Below are 21,131 nucleotides of genomic sequence, written 5' to 3' on the forward strand. Positions count from 1 at the left end.
CTTCCTTCTTCCTTTTTTCCTTCCTCCTTTTTTCCTTCCTTCCTTGCTTCCTTCCTTCCCTCCTCCCTCCCTCCTTCCTTCCTTCCTTCCTTCCTTCCTTCCTTCCTTCCTTCCTTCCTTCCTTCCTTCCTTCCCTTCCCTTCCCTCCTTTCCTCCCTCTTTCTTTCTTCCTTCCTAAATTAAATTTTTTTTTTCAAAAGATCTGCCTCCTCTACACACTCTGCCCTCCCCCCACCATTAAGACAGCTAGAAAAACAAAACAACACCTCATTGCAAACATGGTGGTAACACTGTTTCTACTGGCTCTTTCAATGGTTCCCAAGTTCTTTCAGGTCCTAGAATGCTGGGTAGGCTTCGACTATGTGTACTTTGTACAGTACTCTGTACTCTGTTTTGGCCAAAGATAGGTTTTAATATACAGACGTTCCTAATTGGAGAGAGGCCCAAGTAGGGGAGAATTTCCCCCTGCTAATTTTAATTCGCTTTGACCTAAGAAATTTACATTTATGTGTTATAGTAATTTCAAAACAAAAGACAAAATTCTACATCAAACTAAAACGAAGATCTATGTTTAAGTCAATAATTTTTTTTTCTAGACTATGAAAAAAAGTTGATTTATTTCTATTTGGCGCAGACCAATTATACGCACAAATAATGTACTTCATTGGCAGATGGATGGTTAAATGTATTAGATCAATAGTAAAATAAAAGTTTGTGCTAAGACTATTAACCAAACTTTGAAAGTGACTGGTTTGGAGGTCTGGTTACATGCAATTAAACTACTTTCACAGCCTGCAGTACACTGAAGTTACAGTTATGGTGTGGCCTTCCACTGTGACAATAATGCCTGAGATCATGCTCTCTTAGGAAGAAGGGAGAGGGCACAGCCTTGACAACAAGCATTTCCTTCTGCCTTGGGTGGAGAATTAGAGACTAAGAGAATATAAAGAAAGACAAACAGAGAAGGCTGAAATTCAAGAAAAGATGATAATTGCACTGAGTGAATCATTTTCTGGCACGTTTGGAGATGAGATCTTTCCACTCTGCCCTCTTCCTCATGATATACACAGGCGTGAGATGCTGCAGCCGTGGCTCCGGCTGTCCCTTGAAGAAGCCCTGACACGAGGCCTCTGTGTCACAGATTACGTACATTCCACAGTCATGGCTGTCCTGCTGAGCAGGGGCTTTCTCTTCCACCAATGCTACTTTGTCCCCTCTTTTTCCCAAAAAGGCCTCCGGTTTCCCCGCCACCTGTCTTGCATGGACAAAGTTGCTCCCGCTATGTGAATCATAATGGGAAAATCCATTTTTGTCTTGGAGATAAACCAACAAACTCCAGTGAGTTCCCCCAGCGGCTTCATTGGAGTTATTATTGATGGGTAAGAATATAACTCCTTTGTGGGGCAAGTCAAGAGGCTGAAGGAACATGGTGATCTCCTCTGGGCTGGCGGCACACTTGATAAATTGAGTGGCTTCTGGGCTGATGAAACACACTTTGTCTTAGCAGTCGTGGAACTGGTCACTAGCAAAGTAAACTCTCTGTGTAACTCAAAACAACAGAGACCAACTGGAAATAAATGCCAAGAGCTGCCTTGGGCTTCACCCCCCCCCCCCCGGGACGCACCTCCGTTGTGGCTCGTGCCAAACCTTCCCCCCCTCCCACCTCCCAACCAGCAGTTCTAAGTCAATAATTTTTTTAAAAATTAAGTGCCTACTATGTGCTGGGCACTGTACTAAATGCTAGGGATGCAAAAAGAGTGCCTGCCCTCAAGGAGCTTATAATCTAATAGAGGAAACAACATGTAAACAATTATATATAAAGCAGGCTATATAACAAGATAAATAGGAGATAATTAGCAGAGAAAAGGCACTAGATTTAGGAGGGGTTAGGGAAGGCTCCCTGCAGGAGGTGGAATTTTAGGTGGAACTCACAGGAAGCCAGGGAGGTTAGGAGTTGGAGCAGAGGAGGGTGAGCATTTTAGGCGTGGGGGACGGCCCAAGAAAATACCCAGAGACGAGAGAGGGAGGGTCTTGTTGGTGGAACAGCCTGGAGGCCAGCGTCACTGGCTCAAAGAGTACACTTTAGAAGGTGTTAGAAGGCTGGAGAGATAGGAATGGGCAGGAGACTAAGGACTTTGAATATCAGAGCATTTTGTGTTTGCTCCTGGAGGCAGTAGGGGGCCGCTGGAATTTATTGAGTAGGAAGGGTGAGTTGAGAATTTTTTCTTAATTTCCCAAACTAGTGATATTAATTACTATAAATGCTGAATCTGTACATTGTTTTTCTGAAAAAAAACTGAAGAATTCTCTCTTTGGATTAGGCTAGTGGTAAATGAAAGGTGATCTGTCTTGATTTGGTCCCTGATAAATGAAGGGACACTTTCTTTGGTTAACTGAAGAGCATTATCGACTCTGATCTTAATCTGAATGAAGTGATAGCCTCTCTTGATAAGCACCCTGATTCAAAGGTGTCAAGGAAGGTGAAGAACACACCACCAAAGACACTAGCACCACTTAATTCTTAATATTTTATAACACAGCTGAGTCCTTGGTGCTGTATGCTTCCACATAGCCTCTCAATGGGCTGGGCGTCTACTGGCAAAGGACATCCTTGAGCTTAGCTGAAGGATGAAAAATTTGACAACATAAAGCTGTTAAATTCACAGTGGAAAGGATGCTTACTGTCAGTCAGTCAGTCAACAAGCATTTATTAAGTGCCTGCTATGTGCCAGGCACTGTGCTAAGCCCTAGGGATACAAAGAGAAGCAAAAAAAAAAATCAACAAAACCCATTCCCTGTCTTCAGGGAGCTTACAATCTAATGGGGGCAGAAATGTGTAAACAACTCCAAGGTAAATAAGAAATAATCCAGGGAAATTGGGAAAGGCTTCCTGCAGAAGGTGGAATTTTACCTGGTACTTGAAGGAAACATGCACAGGGCTCCCACTTACTATGTGTGTGACTTTGGGCTAGTCATGTCACTTCCTGGGGCCTCAGTTTCCTCACCTGTAAAATGAGAGGGTTATTCTAGATGACCTCTGAGGTCCCTTCCAACTTCAGATCTGTGGGCTTATGATCCTATGACCTAATTAAGATTCATGGAGGGGCTTGGCTGTGCATTGGGGAAGGGAGCCCCCATATGAAGGGGGAATGGAGTGCAGCACTTATGAAAACATAGATCTTTGAAATGTTGGAGCCAGCTTGAACTGGCTCAAGAGAGTCCTTTGTTAACTTTCACTGTGAGCATTTACACCTTAGAATTTAGAAAACTCACAAAGCAGGACCTGATTAATTGTTTTGTTGATTGTCTAAAGTTAAGAAAGTAATGGAGAAAATGTTAAGAGTGTAGATTAAACTTAAAAGTGTGTCATGTTACATTTGGGGGTGTTGGGGAGCTGATTGTTAAACACTTACCACCGCATCACTGACTCTGAAGGAAAAACAGCAACTGAGTTTTTTTTTTTACCTTTGCATTCCTTGTCCTTGGCACTGTGTACTACAGAGTGGAAGAAGTGTGGGCTTGGGAATTGAGAATCTGGGTTCAGATCCTGCTTTTGTCACTTCTGAAAAATATGTCCAAAAATTGGACTAGAGGGCTGCTAAGTCTCCTTCCTGCTACAACAATAATAATTTATTTTAATTATTATAATAATTACTATGATAATACTATTAGAAATAGTTTGGGTTTTTATTATTTGCAAAGTACTTTACAAATAATACCTCATTTGAACCTCACGAAAACCCTGGAAGGTGGGTGCTGTTATTATTGCCATTTTACAGATGAGGAAACTGAGGAAAACAGAGTTGTAAATAACTTGCCCAATGTCACACAGCTACTAAGTGTCTGAGGCTAAATTTGAACAATTTTTCTTCCTGACTCCAGGCTTGGTGCTCTATCTACTGCACCACCTGGCTGCTTTACATTTATGATCTGATGGGCAAAAAAATGTTCTATTGAATCAATTTCCCAAAGCATTAAACATGCACAAAACCTCAAATATAATTACAAAAACATATTCTGAAATCAACTGCAGTATTTGGAGATGAGTGACTTTCCCAGAGGCACAGAGCTAGTAAATGTCTGGGGATTTGCCTGGTTTTTCTGGCTCCAGACAACATCAAGTTATGGTCTTTGTCAAAGGATCACAGGTTCATGGATTCAGAACCAGAAGGACCCTGAGAGGTCATCTCACCTACCTCTTCATATTAGAGATGGGAATACTGAGGCCCAGAGAGAGATATGATTACCCAAGGTCCCACAGGTAATGTTAGACCAGATTTTGAACCCATATCCTGGGACTCCAAATCAAGTCCTCTTCCTGCCCTGCAGTGCTTGGAAAACAGCTTTGGATGTGAAGATGCTCTCTCTAATATGCCCTGGTTTGTTGCCTCTACAAGCACACTTCTGCTCCCCTGCCAATCCTCCCTGGTATCACACACACCTAAGCACATTTCAGAAGGACCCAGGTCACACCATTCATGTAGACTCAGCGAGTTGTTAATTATGGGGCTGTGGTTACACTGAATGGAATAGAAGAACTTATGTAGGAGTGCGCCTTGTCAGCACTTGTACCGGACAGTTCCCATAGGGTTCTAGCAAAGGGGATGAAGGTGTCTACAATCGTCTGATGGTGTGTTCAGTGCACATGCAAATATTTCAAAGAAGTGAAAAAAAAAGAGAAAAAAATGTCCTCTCTCAATGGACCATTCATTAACATTTAAAATACAATGCCCTTACGGAAAGGGAAATTCTACTAAAAATGGTGGCATTTTCCTCCTGCTCTATCAACGAGTTTATTCAGTAGGTAGAGTAACCAATGATGCAGGCCAGATCCTCCTCTGTGCAGATGCTCAGGGTCCCTTGTGCATTGAGATGGCCCATCTTCCAAAAGCCTGGCTGTAGCTCACAGCTTCCCTTGCAGGCTTCTCTCCAGGCTATGTATACCAGCTCCCTCCTTTGCTGAATCTGTAGGAGAAATACTTCAAATTGGAGCTGTCCATCCTCTCTGAAGAGAGCCATGTTGGGCTTTCTTCTTTAAGTCCAGTCATGGAGAAGAGCAGTAAATTGAAACTTACAGAGGCTAAGACTTGCCCAAAGTCACACAGCTAATAAATACCCGAAGCAGGATTTGGACCCAGGTCTTAGCTAAAAATCCCAACAGATTGGGAAGTACAAAGTCAAGGGAGTAGTACACTCTTCATCTGATCATAAATCTGGAGCTGGAAGCTTAGAAGACATCGACTCTAAGCCCACCATTTTGCAGAGAAGGATTTTGAAGCCCAAGAATGTAAAGTGGCTGGCTCAGATTGTTAAGTAGTGACATGTTTCCTTAGGTTGCCATTCCACTCCATTCAATTCAACCCACAGCTATTTAGTATCTACTCTCTATAAGACACTGAGTTAGAGTCTCAGAAAAGGTTAGCTATAGACCATGCTCTCAGTGAGCTAGCAATGAAAGAAGGGAAGCATAGGCTCATGGACAACCAGGAGGAGAGAGTGTGCAGGAATGATGATAGGAGAAATCTGGAGGCACATTCACAGAAGGCTTCCTGCAGGAGGAGGCATCTGACTGGTCCCCTTCAAGGAAGAGAGGGGTGTCAGCAGGCAGAATTGGGAGGGTCTATTCCAGGTATGGAGAATAGTGTGAGCAGACACAGAAACACTGGAGCGATTGAGAGACAGAAGGTGGGCCAGCTGGGCTGGGACAGGGAATACCTGAAGAAGAATAAGTAGTGTGAGAGAACATGTCATGAGGACTAGTGGAGCCAGATGAGGAGGTGTGGGGTGGGCTTGAATGGCATGGTCATAAATGGGAAAGTGGGAGCCACCGAACAGAGGAGTGACCTGAGTCCAGTGTGGTGTTAGGAGGGCTGCTTTGGGGAGGATGGATTGAAAAGGCAGGGAGGAGGCTCTCACAAACGTCCAGGGAAAGTCCTAAAGCAGAGTGGGGGATTGTGGGAGGGGGACAGGAGGTGGGGAGCAGTGCATTCAAGAGATGCCATGGAGGTAGAAGTGACAACATCTGGCAGCTGACTACATGTAGGGGGGAGGGAGAGGAAAAAGCCAAGGATGACACCAAGGTCATAAGCCTAGGAGCTGGGGAAAACTGGAAGGCAGGGCATAGACAGAAATAGGAAGCTAAGGAGAAAGGCAGCTTTTAGTCAGGGGAGGCAAGGGGTGCTGAAAGACATCCCGACAGGAGCCCTGAGAGTGAGTTGGGGGATAGAAGTCTAAATGCTAGAGTCATCTGCATTGAGGTTCGGGTTAGCTCTTAGGCTCTGGAGAGCTGATTGTTAAATTTTCTGTGGATTATTTACATCTCATAATCATCATGAACTACAAATCCGGGCTTGATTGCCTAGACTTAAGAAAGTGATGGAGAAAATTACATCAATAATATCACCATTTAGATTAACAATTACTGATGTAGATTAAACTTAAAAGTGTGTTCTGTGTACCTTTTCTTTCTTTCTTTTTTTAACAGTGCTAGTTGTTAAGCATATACCAGCCCAGCAAACCGCTGGAGATGATCCATGAAACCATAGATGGGAGTTGATGAGAGCAGCGAAGGAGAGTGGAGACAGGAGAAGAGGGAGGAGGATACTAGATAGAACTGAGCCCTGGGATATATCCCCACTTGGGAGGCCCTGACCATCATCTTTCTCTAGCTCTCTTCTCTGCTCTCTCCATCTCTTTCTCTAAGGCCTTGGGAGTTGCAGTCCCCAAGGCAGGATCCGTAACTTGTGGTCTTGCTGAATTCTGTTGAGTAACACAACAGCCTGGGACTCGTGTGACTCATCAAGTTGGGTGCTGGTCGCTTCGTAGGCCCAGGTTAAGGACCGGGTACTTCCTGCAGTCCCCCTGTGTAGGTGTATGATTACCAGAAACTTGACACCACTCCACGTAGTCATCTGTCTCTGCTTCTACCGAAATGATTAGGATGAAAGAAAGGGAAGATTTTATAACAAAGAAAAATGGGTACTTTTTTTGTTTGGCCAAACAAGGAAATCCTTTTAGTGAAGAGAGAATGTGCTGCTTAGAGCAACCACATTTAAACCAATTTTTGATTCATGGTCTTAAACCTAATGGGATTGGACCTCACTGAGTTTTTGACAGACCTTCAAGGCCTGACCATGGCCATTGTTCATGTTTTCACACCTTCCGAAGGGATCGGTAGATTTAAAACAAAATAAAACAAAACAAAAACCACAATAATTTGCCTAACACTGGGAAGTAGATCCCATTTCCACAGGGAAAAAAAAAGACAGATGGGAATGAAAGCTTCTCAAATAATGAATGAAATAACATTTGTGAAGGCCTTAGCACAGCACCTGGCGTATATAGTAGGCACTTAACACGTGTGTATTCCTTTCTCCCTTCCCTCAAATATATTAGAGATACTCTGTGGGGAGAAAAAAAGGAACCTAGAGGATTTATCCTGATCCCAACCCCTCCTGTTCCCTGATACTACTTCCCCTTGCCCCAACATTCACACAGCTGTTCACATTTTTATGGCACCGCCCAGTTTACAAATCACTTTCCTTACAACAACACTCTAAAATAAGGGATGTGAGTTTCATAACAACCACTTTACAGATGGGGAGGCTGAGGCCTAGAGAGGGCATGTGAATTGGTCAGTGTCACTGATCTTATTAGTACCTGTCAAGCCCTCCTACCTGCAGGGTCTCACTCTTCTCTGCCGCACAAATTGCTTCTCAGTCCTTGACATCACTGAGTCATAAGTGAGATGGATTGCAGACGAGCTCCAGTTATCCCTTCCACATCACGACTTTCCCCATCAAGGGTTTTGATGTGTCGTGGGTTGGCATAAGAAAGTAAATGGGAATCTTTGGGGAGTTTTATGGAAGCCACAGACAATTTGCAAAGGCCAGCAGATGACACAGAAAAAGCTTAGAAATTCAGAAATGCATAAAATATATGCATGGTATTGTATAATAACCTATTTTATCTTTTAATACCATAACCATTCAGATTTCTTCTCTGGTACAAAGGGAGGGCCCAAAGATTTTATGTGGATTTTCCAGATTGTGGAGGTGCTGCACCCCTAACCCCCACAATGTGGAAGGGACAGCTGTATTTAGTCAATAAGCATTTATGAAGCACCTACTGTGTGTAAGGTACTGGGCTAAGTTCTGAGGAAACAAAGCTAGATTAAGGCAAAGCAAGGCAATAGCACCTGCCCTCCAGGAGCTCAAAATCTCATTGGTTTCAAAAATGTTGAGTCGGCCCCAGTGAAATTTGCCAACATCTGCCATGTTGCCAGGTAAGTAGAACAAGAGCATATCTTGTGATAAGTCTCCTCCCTTCTCCTCTTTGAGCTAAGACACTGGACTTGGGTTCAAGTGGACCAAAGTTCGAATCCTGCCTCAGACACTTAGAATCTGTATAAGTGTGGGCATGTCACTTTGCTTCTCTCTGAGCCTCAGTTTCCCCATGTATGAAATGGAGAAGTTGGGTTGATGGCCACTAAGGTTTCTTCTAGCTCTGGATCTGTCATGACTGAGTGAATAAATGAATGACTGGATAAAAACTGTGCCAAGCATTGAGGACATAACAGATAGAAAAGTGAGACAGTTCCTGGCCCTGAGGAGCTCCCACTTTAAGGCATGAGGGAGGGAAACAACACACATGGAGGATTCAGCTGCACGTCACATGGAAAGGGTCCGAGGTCCTTAGGGCACAGTGACAAAGCAGATGGTAATGTCATTTTCACTGATAAAACCATATCCATTTCTGACGCTGAGCCACTTGGCAGGTCCTTAGTGGTGAGAGCCCTCTGTTTCAGGTATGGCCATGGCCACTCAGCAGTTGCCAGGTCAAATCTCCATAAGGGTTGATCCGCCAGCTTTTGTCTGGGAGAAGGGGTAGGAGAGTGGGGGGAAGTGGGCTGGAGCAGGACCAGTGCATGGGGGTGGGGTGCTACTCTATAATAGAGCTCTTGGCTTCTGGGCTATCTCCACTGTGGTCTTTGGTAGTGGAGGGGGTGGTGGTGGTGGTGGGGGCAGGTTTGACACTTTGATCTAAGCCCCCTCTAGTCAGTTTTCTGGTGTGTGTGGTGGGGTGTGGAGGTAGAGATCTCACTACTTCTAAAAAGAGTTCTTAAACTTTTTTGTGTCATGGACCCCTTAGGCAGTCTGGTGAAACCTACCGAGCCCCTTCTCCTCTCCCTAATCTCCAGTCTCTCCTTGTCTATTGTCTGCTGCCTACAAACGTGACCACATCTCCCCCAGCCTCACTTCATTGTTCCAGCCACAATAACTATTATCCTATGTCTTTTCCCCATTTTATGGATAAACTCCTTGAGAAGGTCCTCTACAATAGGTGCCTTTGCTTTCTTTCCTCTCACTCTATTCTTAACTCTACAGATGGGCTTCTCATCATTCAACTGAACCCATTCTCTCTAAAGTTACTAACAACCGAAGTTCCGCTTCCGGGAGCCAAGATGGCAGAGTGAAAAGGTAGTCACTCTCACTCTCCCCTAACAACCTCTGAAAACCCAGAAAATATCACCCCAGAAAAAAAAAAACCCTGGAACAGCTGAACTAGAAGAAAGACGGGGAGCAGCAGTGCAGCAGCCCAGCAAACGGTTCTCCCAGTGCCTCAGCAAAAATAAGGGAGGCAGAACTACAAGGGGCCCCAGGCGGACAAGTGCCCTGCGGTGTTCATCTGAAAGGAGGTGAAGAAAAAAACCTAAAGGCTTCCTAAAGCCCTGGCCTTGCTGACTCCAACCCAACACCAGGTGAGCTGTAGGAGCCCTGAAGCCTCCAATTGTGAAGAAATCCTGAAGCCCAGGTGGTAGAGCAGGCAAACACCAACATCTGGACCTTGCAGTGCCTCAGTGAGGGCGGGGGGAACCGGTGGAAACCAGCTCAGAAAACCACCAGGAGCCTCGGCACTCCACTGCAAAGGAATCTCCCGGTGCATTAGCAGAAATGAGGGAGACAACACTGCAGGGGGCCCCAGGCAGATAAACATCCTGCAGCAGCCATCTAAAAGGAGCTGAAGAAAGCTAAAGGAAAGGAAAAGCAGGCAACCTAGAATTGCCTGAAAGTTCCAGCCTTCCTGATTCCAGCCCAACACAGGTAAGCTGCCAGAAACCTACAGCCTCCAATTCCAGCATAAGAGGACCCACAACGCAAAGCCAGTGACCAAGACCTAGGCTCCCAACACAAGAAGCTTGGGTCAGTACCCTCTGTTCCCCAGCAGGAGAGCTCAATCTCTTTAAAGGCCAGGGAATAAAGAAACACCATGAGTAAAAAGAAACGTACCATAGATTCATATTATGAGAAGAGTGAAGATCAAGACAGAAATTCTGAAGAGGACAACATTGTCAACAAACCCACATCTGCAACAACAAAAGGGAATATGAACTGGTCTGAAGCCCAAAAAGCCTTCTTAGAAGAGCTCAAGAAGGATTTTAATAGTCAAATGAGAGAGGTAAAGAGTCCTTCAAAAATACAATTGGCCAGTTGGAAAAAAAATACACTGAAGAAAACAAGTCCCTAAAAAACACAATTGGCCAATTGAAGAAGGAAGGACAAAAACTAACAGAAGAGTACACTGAAGAAAACAAGTCCCTAAAAAACACAATTGGCCAGTTGAAGAAGGAAGTACAAAATCTAACAGAAGAGTATACTGAAGGAAACAAGTCCCTAAAAAACACAATTGGCCAGTTGAAGAAGGAAGTACAAAAACTAACAGAAGAAAACAATCTGTTAAAAACTAGAATTGGACAAATGGAAACTAATGTCTCTATGAGAGAGCAAGAATCAGTCAAACAGAAACAAAAAAATGAAAAAATAGATGAAAATGTAAAATACCTCATCAGTAAAACAACCGACCTGGAAAATCGACTCAGGAGAGACAATTTAAAAATTATTGGACTACCTGAAAATCATGATGAAAAAAAGAGCCTGGACAGTATCTTTCAGGAAATCATAAAGGAAAACTGCCCAGAAGTCCTAGAACCAGAAGGGAAAATAACCATAGAAAGAATCCACCGATCACCCCCTGAAAGAGATCCCAAATTGACAATGCCAAGAAATATAATAGCAAAATTCCAAAATTACCAGATGAAAGAGAAGGTGCTGCAAGCAGCCAGAAAGAAAGAATTTAAATATCATGGAACCACAGTCAGGATTACGTAGGACCTTGCAGCTTCTACATTAAAAGACCGCAGGGCATGAAACATGAGCGTGGAATGCAGCCAAGGATCAATTACCCAGCAAAAATGAGCATCATTTTTCAAGGGAGGAGGTGGATATTCAACGAAATAGGAGACTTCCAAACTTTCCTGATAAAAAGACCAGAGCTCAACAAAAAATTTGATCTTCAAGTACAGGACTCAAGAAGGACTTAAAAAGGTAAATGGGACGGAAGTATACAATATGCTGTTAATAAGGAGGGGGTGTTTAAACCCCTACAAGGGAATATGAGACTTGCAACCCTTGAGAACTGTATTGTTATTACACCTTGTTAAAGGAGTATACATAAAGAGGGTGGATATTAGTTGACTTTGATGTAATGATAAAAAAAATCTAATCAAGTGGGTTAAATGGATCCAAATAAGTGGATCAATCTGATCTTAGAAAATGTACTGAGAAAGGAGGAGGCAGACAAGGGTAAATTACATTACAGGAAAAGACACAAAATCCTATTACAGCAGAGGGAAAGAAGGGGGGGGAGCATTGTTTGAACCTTACTCTCATCAGATTAGGCTCAAGAAGGGCATAATATAATCAGTTAGGTATAGAAATCTAACTTGCCCTATAGGCAGTAGGAGGGAAAAGGGGAAAGAAAAGGGAGGGGGAAAGAAAGGGAGGGAAAGAAGGGAGGGAAGCAGCAGTAAGACTAAAGGGGAAGAAAAGGGAAAGGGATAATAAAAGGGGAAGGGACTGAAGGAGGCGTGGTCAAAAGCAAAACACTAGTGAAGGGGAGAAAGGAAAAAGGAGAAAGAAAAGCATAAATAGGGGGGAAAAGGATGGAGAAAAAGACACAGATAGTAATCATAACTGTGAATGTGAATGGGATGAACTCTCCCATAAAATGGAAACGGATTGCAGAATGGATTAAAAACCATAATCCTACAATATGTTGTTTACAGGAAACACATTTGAAAAAGAGTGACACATACAGGGTAAAGGTAAAAGGCTGGAGCAGAATATATTATGCGTCAGCTGAAGTGAAAAAAGCAGGGGTAGCAATCCTGATCTCAGACAAAGCAAAAGCAAAAATAGATCTAATCAAAAGAGATAAGGAAGGAAACTACATCCTGCTAAAAGGCACCATAGACAATGAAGTAATATCATTACTAAATATATATGCACCAAATGGTATAGCATCCAAATTCTTACAGGAGAAGTTCAGGGAGTTACAGGAAGAAATAGACAGCAAAACTATACTAGTGGGGGACCTGAACCTCCCCTCTTTTGCACTAGATAACCACAAAATAACCACAAAATAAACAAGAAAGAAGTTAAGGAGGTGAATAGAACATTAGAAAAGTTAGGTATGATAGACCTCTGGAGAAAACTGAATGGGGATAGAAAGGAATATACTTTTTTCTTGCAGTACATGGCACCTACACAAAAATTGACCATGTACTAGGGCATAAAAACCTCACAATCTAATGCAGAAAGGCAGAAATATTAAATGCATCCTCTTCAGATCATGATGCAATAAAAATTATATGTAATAAAGGGCCATGGAAAGATAGACTAAAAAATAATTGGAAACTAAATAATCTAATCCTAAAAAATGATTGGGTCAAACAACAAATCATAGAAACAATCAATAATTTCATTCAAGAGAATGACAGTAATGAGACAACATACCAAAACCTATGGGATGCAGCGAAAGCAGTTCTTAGGGGAAGTTTTATATCTCTAAATGCTTACATAAATAAAATAGGAAAAGAGGAGATTAATGAATTGGGCGTACAACTAAAGTTACTAACAACCTCCATACCAATCTATCCTCAACTCAGCTATCATATTGTTCTTCCTAAAGTGCATGTCTAACAAGGTTATTTCCCTATTCAATGAACTCCAATGGCTTCCTGTCACTTGTGTGGATTTAAATCCAGATTATCCTGACTCCCTGTCCAGTACGCTATCCATAATGCCAACTATCTGTAAATAAGCATGCTTCTTAATTGCATTGAGACAGGGGCTTATATGAATTGCTATGGTTGGCTTAATTAAACAATAATGACTTCATTATATGTTTCAAAATCATTCTGAAGGAAAAAAGTTTAAATATATTTTTATATACAAACATATGTTTAGATATATAAGCAATCCATGGGTATATTAACACATACATGTGTATGTGTATGTGTACGGTACATATATGTGCGTACATGTATTGTATATGTGTGTATGGGGGACCATAGGGCTTTTCCAACTGGCTTATGTGGATCTATATACATGTGGATGTTTCTACATATACATATATGTATACACATATACATATACATAGCCATATGTATACATGCACATGCAATACACATGTAACAGCTCTATTTATAATTGAAAAGAAGGGGCCCAGCTCCAAGTACTTTGCATGAATAAAATGCCCCAGAGTTACAGAGAAAGGAAAAGAAAAGCAAAAAAACAAGGACTAATGAATAGGCATAAACATATAACATCTTGAGGTCAATTTCTAAATATAAATAGATGGAACTATATCTTTAATTGGATTTTTTAAAGTTACATGTATAATAATTTTAAAAACATGTCACTTTATAAAAATTTGCCTTTTATAACTATAAACTTGACAAGTATCAACAAAAATGAGTGTTTCCCTAGAACAGAAAAAACTGCATATGAAATTATCCATCTTGGCTATATACAGTTTGGGATTTTTTGAAGTACTTTCAAATTGAACACCGTAGCTCCAACATTTACTAGCTTGCCTATTTCCCCTTCTGAATTTCCTTCTATTCTCTTCTATGTATTAAAAAAAAAAAACAAGAAAAAATCAATGCTACTCTTTTCCTTTCTTCCTTTTTTTTTGGGGGGGTGCTATTTCTACCTCACACATAACCCCATAATTCCCTTTCTCCCCTCAAAATAAAAGTGTTACCTTGTAACAAAGAAATATAGTCTGTAAATAAATCCTTATATTGCCATGTCTGACAATCGATGTCTAATTATGTACTTAAAATCTATTATGTCTCTGCTAAGAGATGGGGAGCAGAGCTCATTATCAGTCTTCTATAGTTGGTATTGCGCATCGAACTGATTATAGTTCATTCATGGTTGTTTTCCCTTTCAATGTTGAAAGAGAATGAAGCCATTGAATAAATTGTTCTCCTAGTTTTACTCATTCCATTCTACATCAGTTCATGCAAGTCTTCTCAGGTTTTTCTCAAAACCATCCCCTTCATCATTTCTTATGGCACAACAATATTCCATTATACCTGTATACTATAATTTGTCCAGCCAATCCCTAACTTTATTTCCTTTTGTTTATTACAACAACCACAACCAAAAATTACTGCTGTAAATATTTTTGTGCACTTGGTCATTTCCTTCTGTTTTTGAGCTCTCATGGAGTAGAGAGCAGGGGAGAGATAGAAAGCTAGTAGCTGTATCACTGGGTCCAAGGGTACATGCAAGTCAGTGATCTGGTGGGTAGAGTTCTAAATTTCTTTCCAGAATGGTTGGATCACTTTGTAGCGCCCAAAATAATGCCCTAGTATGATTGTTCTCACATAGCCCTCTCCAACAATTGTTATATTGAGTTTTTTCCTCACCATCTTAACAAACAAGATGAATGTGAAATGGAGCCTGTATTGTTTTAATTTGAGTTTCTCTTACTATTAGTCATTTGGATTTTTAAAATATGGTTGTTGATATTTTGCTTTTCTTCTTTTGAAAACTCTGTTTATAGCCCTTGACCATTTATTTACTGGGGTGTAATTTGTTTTCATATGCTTGAATCAGTTCTTTACATATCTTGCATATCACAATTTTATCTGAAAGATAAATTTCCCACAGTTAACCCTTTCCTTTCTAATTCTAAATGCATTGATTCTGTTTATGCAAAACTTTTCACTTTAATCTACTTTATCTTCTGTGATCTCCTATATACCTTATTTGATTAGGAATCCTTCCCTAAGTCTACTTTTCAAAACAAACTCAGGATCTATATGAACACAATTACAAAACACTTTTCACGCAAATAAAGTCAGATCTAAATAACTGAAAAAACATCAGTTGCTCGTAGGTAGGCTGAGCTAATATAATAAAAATGAAAATTCTACCTCAATTAATTTACTTATACAGTGTCATACCAATCAAACTACCAAAAATTGTTTTATAGAGCTAGAAAAAAAAAGATCCAGAATATCAAGGGAACTAGATCTTAAATTGTATTATAAATCAGAAATCATCAAAACTACTTGGTACTGGCTAAGAAATAGAGTGGTGGATCAGTGGAATAAGTTAGGCATGCAAGACACAATAGTCAATGACTGTACTAATCTGGTATTTGATAAATCCAAAGACTCCAGCTTCTGGGATAAAAAAAAAATCAGTATTTAACAAAAACTGGTAGGAAAACTGGAAAATAGTACGGCAGAAACTGGGCATAGACCAACATCTTACATCCTTTACCAAGTTAGGTCAAAATGGGTACAGGATTTAGATATAAAGACTGATACTACAAGCAAACTAGGACAGCAAGGAATGGTTTATCTTTCAGATCTATGGAGAAGGGAAAAATTTATGACCAAACAAGAGATAGAGAACATTATGAAATGCAAAATAAATAATTTTGATTCCATTAAGTTGAAAAGGTTTTGCACAAACAAAGCCAATGCAACCAAGATTGGAAGGGAAGCAGAAAGCTGGGAAACAATTTTTACAGCCAGTCTCTCTGATAAAGGCCTCATTTCTAAAATATATAGAGAACTGAGTCAAATTTATAAGAATATGAGTCATTTCCCAATGGACAAATGGTCAGAGGATATGAATAGGCAGTTTTCAGACAAAGAAAATTAAAGCTATCTTTAGTCATATGAAAAAATGCTCTCAATCACTATTGATTAGAGAAATGCAACTCTAAACGACTCTGAGGTACCACATCACACCTATCAGATTGGCTAATATGACAAAACAGGAAAAAGATAAATGTTGGAGAAGATGTGGGAAAATTGGAACACTAATGCATTGTTGGTGGAGTTGTGAAATGATCCAGCCATTTTGGAGAACAATTTGGAACTATGCCCAAAGGGCTATAAAACAGTGCATATCCTTTGATCCAGCAATACCACTTCTAGGTCTGTGTCCCAAAGAGATCATAAAAAGGGAAAAGGACCCACATGTACAAAAATATTTATAGCATCTCTTTGTGTGGTGGTAAAGAATTGGAAATTGAGGGGGATGCCCATCCATTGGGGAATGGCTGAGCAAGTTGTGGTATATGAATGTAATGGAATGCTATTGTGATATAAGAAATGATGAGCAGGTGGAGTTCAGAAAAACCTGGATAGACTTATTTGAACTGCTGAGTGAAATGAGTAGAACTAGGAGAACATTGTACACAGTAACAGCCACATTGTGTGATGACTGGCTTTGATAGACTTAACTCTTCTCAGCAATTCAGGGATCTAAGACAACTCCAAAAGACTCATGATGGGAAATGCTATCCGCATCCAGAGAAAACACTATGGAGTCTGAATGCAGATGGAAGCATACTATTTGTTCTCCTTTTCTTTTGTTGTTTTCTTTTATTTCTTCTTTCTCGTGCTTCCTCCCATCAGTTCTAATTCTTCAATACATCATGACTAATGTGAAAAATAAACTTAATATGAATGTGTAAGTAGAGCCTATATCAGATTGCGTGCCATCTTGGAGAGGGAGGAGGAGAGGGAGGGGGAGAAAATTTAAAACTCAATCTTATGGAAGTGAATGCTGAAAACTAAAACTAAATCAATTATTTTTTTAAAAAAATGACATGAAAATAATCCTTCCCTGATCTGTATTTATAAAAGGTGTCTCCCTTCCTGCTCCTCACATTTGTATATGATATGAATTTTTATCTCTGGGTCATGTATCCACTTGGATCTTGTTATGATGTATTGAACGCGATACTATTCATTGCCAAAACTGCTTATCAGTCTTCTTAGCAGGCTTTTGATTTTTGTCAGTTAGAGAGTTCTTAAGTCAGTAGCTGCTGTCCTCAGGCTTATTGAACATTGTGCTGTTACGGTCAATTGTTTCTGGGTCTTATATGCCTGATCAGTTCTACCGATCAACTTCCATTTTTCAACCAGTACTCCTTTGTGTATCATTTAAGATCTAATGATATTTGGATCCTTTCCTTCCCATTTTTTTCATTATTTCACAAGATTCTTGACCATCTTTTCTTCCATAGAATTTTGTTATTATTCCTTCTAATTCTATAAAGAAATCCTCTGGTAGTTTGATTAGTATGGCATTGAATTTCTAAATTAATTTAGGAAGTAAGTACTATAATATTTATTATACTAACACTGCCTAAACATGAGCAATTATTGCCTCTCCAAGTATTTAAGCCTGGTTATATTTCTTTAAAGAATGTTATGTGTGTATGTATGTATACATAATATGTTTATATGTGTGTATGTATGTATACATATGTGTTTATATTGCAACTGCTGCAATATTGTAATTAATTGTTCTTTGAATTTTTGATAGAATTCTCTTGTAAATTCATCTGGTCCTAGGACATTTTTCTTTTGGAGCTATCTTATGGCTATTCAAATTTTCCCCTGAGAATGAGTTATTTAAATTTTCTGTTTCACATCACTAATTTTGATATTTTACATTTTTGTAAACACCTACCCATTTTATTTATGCTTTTAAGCTTTAGTAGAATATCATTTGGCATAATAGTTTCTAATAATTTCCTTTATTTTTTCTTCATCTATTGCGTTTTTCATTTTTCATATTGGCAATTTGATCTCTCTTATCAAATTAGCTAATTGCTTATCTATTTTTACTAGTCGTTTTTTCTTTTTTTGAAAAAGCTCTTATCAGTTCAATTTTTTTGTTATTGTTTTCAATTCTGTTAATCTTGTCTTTGATATTCAGAATTTCTATTTTTATGTCTGATTGAAATTTTTGATTTTTGTTTTTCTAATTTTTTTTTTACTTGCATGCCCAATTCATTTTTACTTTGTCCCATTTGTTGGGGAACCTCCAGAGACTTATTACTGTGGGGATGCAAGTGATACTCCCCAAAGGAACCTAGAAAATACTGCTAGGTATTGTTGGGTGACTATCAATGGAAGTGGAAATAGAAGTAGTATCGCCATTTAAGAAACCATCATGACTTCAGAAAACCCTGGAAAGACTTGTACGGTCTGATGCTGAGGGAAGTGAGCAGAGCCAGGAGAACGTCGTGCACAGTAACAGCCACGTTGTGCAATGACTAATATTGATAGACTTAGCTCTTCTTAGCAAAGCAAGGATCTAAGACATCTCCAAAGACCTCATGATGGAAAATGCTCTCCACATCCAGAGAAAGAACTATGGAGTCAGAATGCAGATCGAAGCAGACTATTTGCTGATTTTTTTTTTGTTGTTGTGTTTTGTTTCCTCTTTCTGGTGGTTCCGCCTATTGGTTCTAATTCTTACCTACAACATCACTAATGTGAAAATATGTTTAATAGGAATATATATGTATAGCCTATATCAGATTGCGCACTCTCTTGGGGATGGAGGTGGAGAGGGAGGGAGAGAAAAATTAAAACCTTAAAAGCTTATGGAAGTGATTGTTGATAATTCAAAAGTAATTAAAAATTTAAAAAAAGAAACCATCATGGCTTCATCAAATATAAGCCATGCTAGATTAGCATCTTCATTTTCTGAGAGTTACTAAATAGAATGCCATAGTTCACCTAGAGTTAGCAAAGCATCTAATGACATCTCATGCTATTCATGTGGGGAAAATGGAGAAATATGGACTAGAGAACATATTAGCAGTGTATGGATTTGCAACTGTTTGAATGGCTGGACACGAAGTGTAGTTATTAATGGTTCATTGGTATTTTCTGAGGAGGGCTCCAGTGGCACGCCCCAGGGATCTGCGCCTGGTCCTGTCTTGTTTAACATTTTGAGCAGTGAATTGAATGAAAGGTTAGAGGGAACAAAGCTGGGAGGGATCAGCCTCCAAGATCTTGATGGGCTAGGAACTTGGCCTACATCTAATAAAATGAAGATGAAATCAACTTCAGAGGTAGTGGTTGGGGGAGATGTGGTCAGACAGCCATGCTTTGAAAGAGACCCAAGTGTTTGAATGGACTGTGAGCTCCACGCGAATTAGCAGTGTGATGTGGCTGCTAAAAAACATCTACAGTTTGGGGCTGCTTTAAAAGAGGCCTAGCTTCCAGGAATAAGGAAGTAATGGTTCTTCTGTACTCTGACCACATCTGAAGTACTGTGCTCAGCTCTGTATATCACAGCAGTAGGAGGACATCAATAAGCCAGAACGCATCCAGAGGAGGCCCCCAGGTGTTGAGCCCCTATCAAACAAACACTCCCATTGCCCTGAAGGACTGCATAAAATAAACTGAAGGGCTGTTTAGATTAGAGAAGATTCAGGGGGGACATGTGAGCTGTGCTCAAGCATTTTATGTATTATAACATGGAACAGGACGTTAGACTTGTTCTGTGTGACCGCAGAGGGTAGATGGCAGGAGCAAATAGAGAAGGAAAAAATTCAAATTTAGGCTCAATTAGAGTTCTTTTTTCCTTAGGGAGTGGCGGGTTCCTTTTCCTCGGAGGTCTTCACACAGAGACTGTATGGCCACTGGTCAGGCACATTTATTATAAAAGAGATTGATTCCCTGGGCTAGACTAGGCAGGTATTGGGGTCCTTTCCAATCTAATTCTGATCATTCTGAGGCTTCTGTAAATGGATTGTTGGAGGAGACGAAACATGACTGCACAGGCATCTAATTTCTCGATAGGGTATTGTTTTGTGTTCTACAGCAATCATCCGTACTGCTGAGCATTGATTGGAGTCATATCTCGAGGCTCGCCACAGCCATCCCAGCCTGGACTTAGCAGAGGACTTCCAAAGTACAGCGCCTCCTCTGCTCTAGTGCTGCCCCCTACACCCCTCCTTTTGGCAAACTGCGGCAGTCAAGTCTGTCAGGAACGAGGGAAGGGCATGTGTCGACATGGGCTAGCCTCCCTGCTCATTGCCCTGGAGGACTGGACAACAGCAAACCATTCACGACACAGCTCCTCAACCCTCTGGGCATTAATCTCCAGTGATGCCTCCTGAGGGTTCAACAGAGACCCAAGATGAAGAACTTCTTAGATTCCTGCAACTGTTGGAATTGAGTCAGCAGATACATTTGCATGAATTAGCCCGGCCAGGAGTGCAACATTATCACCGGACAATGACTTTAATGAGTAGAAGAGGCACGTGGGTAAGAGGCAGTGCACCATGATGGAGTCAGGAAGACCTGTGTTCAAATCCTGCCTCTAAAGTGTCCGCGCCATACTACCATGTTTGAGTTAAAGTCCCAGGGCCCTTGGCAACCAGACCTATAAATGTAGATGGGTTGCCAGGCTGTTCCAGTGGAGGATGCGTGGATTTTAGTGGTTCCAGGCAGGTCAGAGGAATTTTAGCACATGAAGGGGACGAGAGTCATCTATCTAGATGAACGCCCTCATTTTGCCAGTGAAGGTGAAGTAAGGCAACGTGTCCAAAGTCTAGCTGGTTGGGCAACAGAGTAAAGATCTGAATTCAGATCTCCAGCATCGCCAGTCAGCCTGACTGCTATTCCACACTGCTGCCTCACTCATTTGCTGTTCTTCGTATTATGTGAACAGAGGATGGTACCATCTGGAAACAGCCAATGTAGATCACTGAGAAAAAGCGGGGCGAGCTAAACAAGAGCCGAAAGCAATTTACACACTTAAAAATGAAGCTTTGTGGGCATGGATGTCGTGAAGACCGACTGGGGTCCTCCCATGCCTTCAGCTCTTGGTATCCTCAGCAATTAACAGAGCGCCCGGCACGTAGTAAGCGCTCAATCACTGCGTCATGCTGCGTCACCTCGGGACAGTCAGTACCCTCTCTGAGCCCCCAATTCCTCATCTGCAAAA

General features: G+C 40.9%; 1 pseudogene; it reads right to left on the reverse strand.

The window, feature by feature from the left end:
* Nucleotides 1–1,005: 1,005 nt before the first annotated feature.
* On the reverse strand, nt 1,006–8,276 carry LOC110222999 (sentrin-specific protease 8-like; annotated as a pseudogene).
* Nucleotides 8,277–21,131: the final 12,855 nt, after the last annotated feature.

This window comes from Phascolarctos cinereus, unplaced genomic scaffold (assembly GCF_003287225.1).
Source record: "Phascolarctos cinereus isolate Bilbo 61053 unplaced genomic scaffold, phaCin_HiC Scaffold_9;HRSCAF=440, whole genome shotgun sequence".
NCBI classification, from domain to species: domain Eukaryota; kingdom Metazoa; phylum Chordata; class Mammalia; order Diprotodontia; family Phascolarctidae; genus Phascolarctos; species Phascolarctos cinereus.